At 41.5% G+C, this 7,562-nt stretch overlaps 1 protein-coding gene across 4 annotated transcripts in view; it reads right to left on the bottom strand.

The window, feature by feature from the left end:
• The window catches only part of LOC122543952 (zinc finger protein 229-like), a 34,286-nt gene that overhangs the window by 9,415 nt on the left and 17,309 nt on the right, over nt 1-7,562 (bottom strand). The gene's annotated exons all lie outside the window — the stretch shown is intronic.

The raw sequence follows: 7,562 nt of genomic DNA, 5'->3' as shown, positions 1-7,562 counted from the left end.
GGTGGAAGGTATGGGGGGATGTCAGGGGTAGGTTTTTTACCCAGAGAGTGGTGGGGGCATGGAATGCGCTGCCTGTGGGAGTGGCCGAGTCAGAATCATTGGTGACCTTTAAGCGGCAATTGGATAGGTACATGGATAGGTGCTTAAGCTAGGACAAATGTTCGGCACAACATCGTGGGCCGAAGGGCCTGTTCTGTGCTGTATTGTTCTATGTTCTATCTGGCTCTTAAAATGGCTAAAGAGTTTTGGGATTTGAATTTGATTCTCAAATTTGCCAAGAAAAGTTTTGAAAGAAAGAAAAAGGCCATACTTTTATAATTAGCAAAGAAATTAGATTTGGGTTTAACAAAGAACACAAGGAAAGCTGAAATTGGAAGGGAATTACTCAAATACTTAAGTCTATCAGAGAAACAGACAAGTGCAGCAGAGGCAGAAAAGCTTAAATTACAATTGAGAAAAATGGAGTTACAAGATAACTAAGACAGAGAGGAAGAGAGAAGTTTCTTAGCTGAGCAAAGAGGGGAGGGGTTAGGGGGCGGAGGGGGGGGGAATTTGACCTTGAGAAGTTGCGACTTAGTCAGCAAAGTCAAGTTAACAGGATGGAGATTTTAAAAGAAGGTAGCGACAACTACAAAACTCTGGCACATTTTGAGAGAAAGATGTTGCAGCCTTCTTTATTTCATTGAAAATTACTTCGGCAGATGGAGTGGTCCGAGGATTTATGGGTAATGCTAGTTCAGACTAAATTGATCGGCAGAGCTACTGAGGTATTTGCCGCACTGTCAGATGAGATGTCAAGAGATTACATAGAGGTGAAACAGGCTATTTTAAGTGCTTATGAATTGGTACCAGAAGCATACAGACAGCGATTCAGAAACACAAAGGAGGAACCAGGTCAGATTTATGTTTAGTTCGAAAGAACTAAACAATCATTTTGATCGTGCTTTGAAAATAGATAAGACCTTTGAGGATCGACGAGAGATTATTCTACTGGAGGAGTTTAAAAGCTCACTTCCAGAGATGGTAAGAATTCATGTGGAGGAACAGAAGGTTCAGGAATTGAGAAGGGCAGCAGGATTAGCAGGTGAGTACATGTTGGTGCCTAATACAAGCTTCCAGCCAGAATTTCGTCCTCTTAGGGATAGAAGTTGGGAGAAGGGGAGATTCTACACTACTAAACCAAGAGTAGAGAACACTGGTAAGAATTTACCACAGGATAAAAAAGAAGTCCAAGAGGGTGGAAAGGTGGTGAAAGGCCTCAGGTGTTTCCACTGTGGTAAAGTAGGGCGCATAAAGTCACAGTGCTGGTTGTTAAAGGAAGGAGCTGTGGGAAAAGGTGTGGTAAAAGAAGCTAAGCCAGTGGCATTAGTGAAGATAGTAAAGAAGACCCTAAGAAGAACCGAGGAGCTGCAGGAGGATGCACAGCCTAGTCAGGGGCTGGGTATGGAGTTAGTACCTGATCTCGACAAAGAATTCGTCACTGTGGGTAAAGTTTACTCAGAAAGAACAGGGGAAGAAGGACAAGAAGTTATAATTTTAAGAGATACAGGATCTAGCCAATCACTAATAGGGACGAGCAAACATGTACGCTCTCTGGTCTGTTACCCGAGAGAGTGTGGTAATTTGTGGGATAGACCCTAGCGAGTTTTGAAAAGATTTGTAGCTCAGGTTGAGGTTCTGGATGTAGGTTTGCTCGTTGAGCTGGAAGGTTCATTTCCAGAAGTTTTGTCAGCCTACGAGGTAATATCTTCAGTGGACCTCCAGGCAGAGCACTACTGATAATTCTTGCTTTCTATTTATATGTTTTGGTTTCTTTAGGTTGGTGATGTCATTTCCTGTTCTTTTTCTCAGGGGGTAATAGATGGGGTCTCACTTGATGTGTTTGTTGATAGAGTTCTGGTTAGAATACCACGCTTCTAGGAATTCTCGTGAGTGTCTGTGTTTGGTTTGCCATGGGATGGATGTGTTGTCCCAGTAAAAGTGGTGTCCTTCCTTATTTGTACGTAAGAATACTGAGAGAGTGTCATGTCGTTTTGTAGCTAGTTGATGTTCATGAATCCTGGTGGCTAGTTTTCTGCCTGTTTGTCCAATGTAGTGTTTGTTATATTTCTTGCATGGTATTTTGTGAATGACATTAGTTTTGCTTGTTGTCTGTATAGGGTCTTTCAAGTTCATTACCTGCTGTTTTACTGTGTAGGTGGTTTTGTGGGCTACCATGATGCCAAGGGGTCTGAGTAGTCTGGCAGTCATTTCCAAGATGTCTTTGATGTAGGGGAGAGTGGTGTGGGAGAGATGGACAGACATTTAGCATTCCCCTATGTAAAATGAGGTTGGAGTGCAAACTCAAGACTGGGGAAGTTACAGTGGGGGTGAGTGACAGAGTGTCAATTTCAGGAATTCAGTTTGTTCTTGCGAATGATTTGGCAGGATCCAAGGTGGTAGTGACACCCCATCTCGTGGAGAAGTCCAAGAAACTGAGGAGTTAAAACAGAAATATCCTGATATTTTCCCAGACTGTGTGGTATCCAGATCCCACAATCATAAGTCACAGCACAAAGTGAAAAGTAAAGAGAAAGATGAAGGAGTTGAGGTTCAGTTAGCAGATATGCTGTTTGACATAATGGTGTAAAAAAGACCTGAACAGGCAGAGGTCAGTCAGAAGTGTTTACTTCTGATAAGTTAAGAGACTTGCAACAGCAAGACAAGACGATAAAACATATATATGTGGATGTGTATTCTGAAAAGGAGGCAGAGAATATTCTGGTAGAATCCCAAGGCAGAAATGGAGACCACTGCAGAGGAGAAATGGGCCTTAGTGCACCAGATGTGTTATGAGTAGCACATGAACTACCTGCAGGAGGACACCCAGGGGTACGAAAGACTCACGCTAAGGTACAAAAACATTTTTATTGGCCTGGAATGCACAAGGATGTGGTTAACTTTTGCCATGTGTGTCATACATGCCAAAATGGTAGGCAAGCCATGGCGGTAATAAAACCAGCACCTTGGTTGCTGATTCCTGCATTTGAAGTACTTTTCACATGGGTTATAATTGATCGTGTAGGTCTCCTTCCGAGAACTAAAAATGGGAACCAATATTTGTTAACCATAATGGATGTGTGTAACAGATTTCTGGAGGCTGTTTCATTACGGAGTATAAAGGCAAGAAGAGGAGTTAGTAGCTTTCTTCACACGGTATGGGTTACAGAGAGAGATTCAACCAGACCAAGGGTCAAATTTTACTGCTAAGCTGTTTGAGGTTATAGATAGTTTTGGTATACAGCGCTCTAAATCCAGTGCATATCATCCTGAATCCCAGGGAGCTTTAGATAGGTGGGATCACACCTTGAAGACCATGTTGAGAATATACTGTCAGGGTTACCCGAATGATTGGGATCAAGGTATCCCATTTATACTGTTTGCCATTAGAGATGACCCAAACGAATCTACTCAGTTCACTCCCTTTGAGTTATACTCGGTCACGAAGTGCGAGGCCCCTTGAAATTAATTAAAGAAAAATTGACTGGACCAAAGTCAGAGATCTCACACTTATATTATGTATTGGAGGTGAGGGAGAGACTAAATTGAGTAGGTTAGTTAGCTAAACAGCACCTAAAGAGGGCACAGTGTAGAATGAAGCAGGCGGCAGATAAAAGCTCTAAGATTCTGACGTTTTCCCAAGGAGATGATGTCTTAGTACAGTTACCAGTGATAGGAGATCCCTTCAAAGCCAGGTTTAGTGGTCCCTATCAAATTGAGAAAAAGTTGAGTAAGGTGAACTATCTAGTAAAGATGCCAGACAGAAAAAAAAGGTAATGAGTATGTCATGTGAACATATTGAAACTGTATTATACTAGAGAGAAAGCACTGGAGGAACAGGTTATTTACTGCCCCACAAAGTAAGGAATCAAATCCAGATGATGTGGATTTTGATACGCCTCAAAACAGATTAAAAAATGAAGAAGTCCTTGAGGAGTGGGAGGGGTTAGTAGGCTGTCTGTCTGTCTTGGAATGCAGTTGAAAGATTTATTACTGCAGTATAAGGACATATGTAAGAATCAGATGGGGAGGACTAATGCTGTAGTACATGCTGTACATAATACTGCTCCAATAAAACAACATCGCTCTTGGCTTAATCCTTTCAAATCCAGACAGGTCCAGATGGGGTTGGAGGACATGCTCAATGAGGACATCATCGAACCAAGCCAGAGCGAGCGGAGTTCACTGATCGTCTTAGCTCCCAAACCGGATGGGACTCAACGATTCTGCATGGATTATCGGAAGGTCAACGCCGTTACAAAATTGGACTCATTACCAATTGCTAGATTGAAGGACTGCATTGAGAAAGTCAGACAAGCCAGTTACATCACCAAGTTGGACTTAATGCATGGGTACTGGCAGCTATCTTTATCAGAGATGTCGAATGACATTTCTGCGTTTGTAACCCCAAATGGGCTATATCAGTGATGCCCTTTGGAATGAAGAACACACCTGCCACATTCCAAAGATTCATGAACAGAGTTGTGGCTGGGTTAACAAACTGTGCGGTCTATTTGGACAATGTAGCGATCTTCAGTAAGTCCTGGAAAGATCACGTGGTACTGTTGGCAGAGCTCTTTGAACAACTACAAGAAGCAAAACTGGTGATAAACTTAAATAAAATGAACTCGCAAAAGCGGAGGTGATGTACTTGGGACACAACATTGGTCATGGAGGGATGACCCCCACGGAATACAAAGACAAAGGCCATCGAGGAGTTTCCACAGCCAACCATGAAGAAAGAGGTGCTTTGATTTTTAGGACTCAGTGGATTCTATCAGATGTTTGTTCCAAACTTCAGCAGTGTAGTGGCAGCACTAACTGATCTGCTGAAGAAGAACACAAAGTTTCGGTGGACAGAACAATGCCAGGAGGCATTCAACCATTTGAAAGCCATATTAACCATCAAACCAGTTTCAGCTACATCAAACTTTTCAAAACCTTTTAGAGTCACTATTGATGCTCGTGACATATGAGTTTCTACAGGAAGATGAAGATGGGATTGAACTGCCAGTTGGTTACTTTTCGAAGAGGATCAACATCCACCGGGGAAATACTCAACAACCAAAAAGGAACTACTGAGTTTGGTACTGGCCTTATAACATTTTAATGTGTTTGTCACTAAAAACGTGTTGGAGATGGTTGTATGCACAGATCACAATCTGTTTGCATTTTTAGATGCTTTAATGACAAGAATATGAGACTATTTCGTTGGAGTCTTATGGTACAGACTTTAAATTTTAAAATCATACATGTTGCGGTCGGAAGAATGTAATCACAGACACGTTATCGCAGATTTAACTGAGAGAGTTTAGATGAGATTTGTCTTTTATTTAATGTATACACATCGACACACATATATGGGAAGTGGTTAAGGTGAACTTATATTAAAGTTATCTGTATTTTAGGGAAATGTGCTTAAAAGTAGAGAGAAACAAAACCTAAGCCATCTTTTCATTATTTTCTTAAGGTGGGGGGGAGGTGTTATGAAGATGTGGGTGTACTGTACTTTTAAGAGAGTTAAAAGTTGGTAGAGCTACCTGACAGCACCAAGTGTTCTCAATAAGATAACAATGTAACACTTGGTCTAAAGCTAAATTAACTGGTTGCCTGGAAGTGATAAAAGAAATTCGAATTACGCCAATCAATTTAAATTATACCCTGAAAAATACCAAACTCCAATCAAGTTTGAATTGAGTATATTGACAATCTTAAAAGCCAATAACACAATCTGATGCTTTGGGAGTTTAAGACTAGGGAAAATTGAACAGTTAAGAGAACTGCTAAGCTACCAGCATGTAAAAAGACTACCTGAAAAATACCTCTCTTAAAAGTATCGTTATCGATCAGTGAGCTGTGAAGCAGAATCCCCAAGAAGAAAAGACACAGAAAGATCCAAATAAAAGAACCAAAAGCTACCTTGTTTTGAGATAAGAAGTTTGGTTTTTGTAAATCTTATTTGGGAGTTTTATCAGACTAGTATCGTGGAAGGGAAAGGTAAACGATTAGAGGATGGAGTTTTAAATAGTTTAGTTAATTAATCTCTGTTATACTTGAAGAAATAAAGTTGCTAATTTTTACTTCAAATAATTCTTGGCCTCTTGAATTTGCACAGATTACTGCACGGGATAAATCTTTTCTGTGTTGGCGTTTTTAAAATTAAGGAGAGTTTACCCCGTGTTGTAACAGGTAAGACAAGGAAAATTTTAAAAAAGACATGAAGGGCAAGTTTCTTTTCTTCACACGGATTGTCTGGAATTTCATTCCACACGTGAAACAAAGCACTGAATGCGGATACAGTTACAACTTTTAAAAGACATCTGGATAAGTACATGAATAGGAAAAGTTTAGAGAGAAATGAGCCAAATGCATGCAGGTGGAAGTACTTGAGGTGTAGAACATGGTTGGAACAAGCAATCGTTTTCTGTGCTGTCTGACTCGATGACTCTGTGTGATTGAAATTTACAGAATACTGAGAGGCCTGGATACAGTCACTGTGGGGAAGATGTTTTAACTAGTACGCGATACTAGAACTTAATGGCACAGCCCCAGAGTGAAGGATGGCCCTTTTGAACTGAGATGAAGAGGAATATCTTCAGCCAGAGGATGGCGATTCTGTGGAACTTGTTGCCGTAGAGGGTTGTGGACGCCAAGTCTGTGAATGTATTTACGACAGAGATGGAGAGATTCTCGAGTAGTGAGGAGCTGAGTGGTTATGGGAGAAGGCAGGAGAACAGGGTTGAGAAGCATATAAGTCACAATCATAGAATCATAGAGATCTAAAGCATGGAAACAGACCCTTCGGTCCAAGCTGTCCATGCCCACCAGATATCCCAACCCAATCTAGTCCCACCTGCCAGCACCCGGCCCGTATCCCTCCAAACCCTTCCTATTCATATACCCATCCAAATGCCTCTTAAATGTTGCAATTGTACCAGCCTCCACCACACCTTCTGGCAGCTCATTCCATACACGTACCACTCTCTGCGTGAAAAAGTTGCCACTTAGGTCTCTTTCATATATATCTCCTCTCACCCTAAACCTATGCCCTCTAGTTCTGGACTCCACGGCCCCAGGGAAAAGACTTTGTCTATTTATCCTATCCATGCCCCTCATAATTTTGTAAACCTCTATAAGGTCACCCCACAGTCTCCGACGCTCCAGGGAAAACAGCCCCAGCCTGTTCAGCCTCTCCCTATAGTTCAAATCCTCCAAACCTGGCAACATCCTTGTACATCTTTTCTGAATCCTTTCGAGTTTCACAACATCTTTCCGATAGGAAGGAGACCAGAATTGCATGCATTATTCCAACAGTGGCCTAACCAATGTCCTGTACAGCTGCAATAATGACCTCCCAACTCCTGTACTCAATACTCTGACCAATAAAGGAAAGCATACCAAACATCTTCACTGTTCTATCAACCTGCGACTCCAATTTCAAGGAGCTATGAACCTGACTCCAAGGTCTCTTTGTTCAGCAACACTCCCTAGGACCTTACAATTAAGTGTAGAAGTCCTGCTAA

Source organism: Chiloscyllium plagiosum, chromosome 45, assembly GCF_004010195.1.
Source record: "Chiloscyllium plagiosum isolate BGI_BamShark_2017 chromosome 45, ASM401019v2, whole genome shotgun sequence".
Classification (NCBI taxonomy): domain Eukaryota; kingdom Metazoa; phylum Chordata; class Chondrichthyes; order Orectolobiformes; family Hemiscylliidae; genus Chiloscyllium; species Chiloscyllium plagiosum.
The sequence above is the reverse complement of the archived record's forward strand: the minus strand, read 5'-3'. Positions and strand labels throughout refer to the sequence as shown.